Here is a 352-nt window from a genome sequence, read left to right as displayed (position 1 = left end):
TTAAGATGTTCACTGCTTTGGACCCATGTGGCTTTTGGGTTCAGTCTCATTGGGCAGCACCTTGGGCAAGTGTCTTCTATGATAGCCGACCAAAGCCTTGTGAGGTAATTTGGTTGGTTGAAGTTCCTCGTGTGTGTGTGTGTGCGTGCGTGTGTGTGCCTGCAGGTGTGTAGGCATGTGTGTATGTATGTATGTATGCATGCATGAATGTATGCATATACCTTTATGTATGTATGTATGCATGTATGTGAAGGCGCATGGCTCAGTGCTTAGAGCGTTGAGCTTAAGATCATGAGGTTGTGAGTTTGAATACTGGACCGGGCTGTGTGTTGTGTTGTGTTTAGTTATAATA

The sequence above is a fragment of the Octopus bimaculoides genome, chromosome 18 (genome assembly GCF_001194135.2).
Source record: "Octopus bimaculoides isolate UCB-OBI-ISO-001 chromosome 18, ASM119413v2, whole genome shotgun sequence".
Taxonomy (NCBI): domain Eukaryota; kingdom Metazoa; phylum Mollusca; class Cephalopoda; order Octopoda; family Octopodidae; genus Octopus; species Octopus bimaculoides.
Note: the sequence above shows the minus strand (reverse complement) of the source record.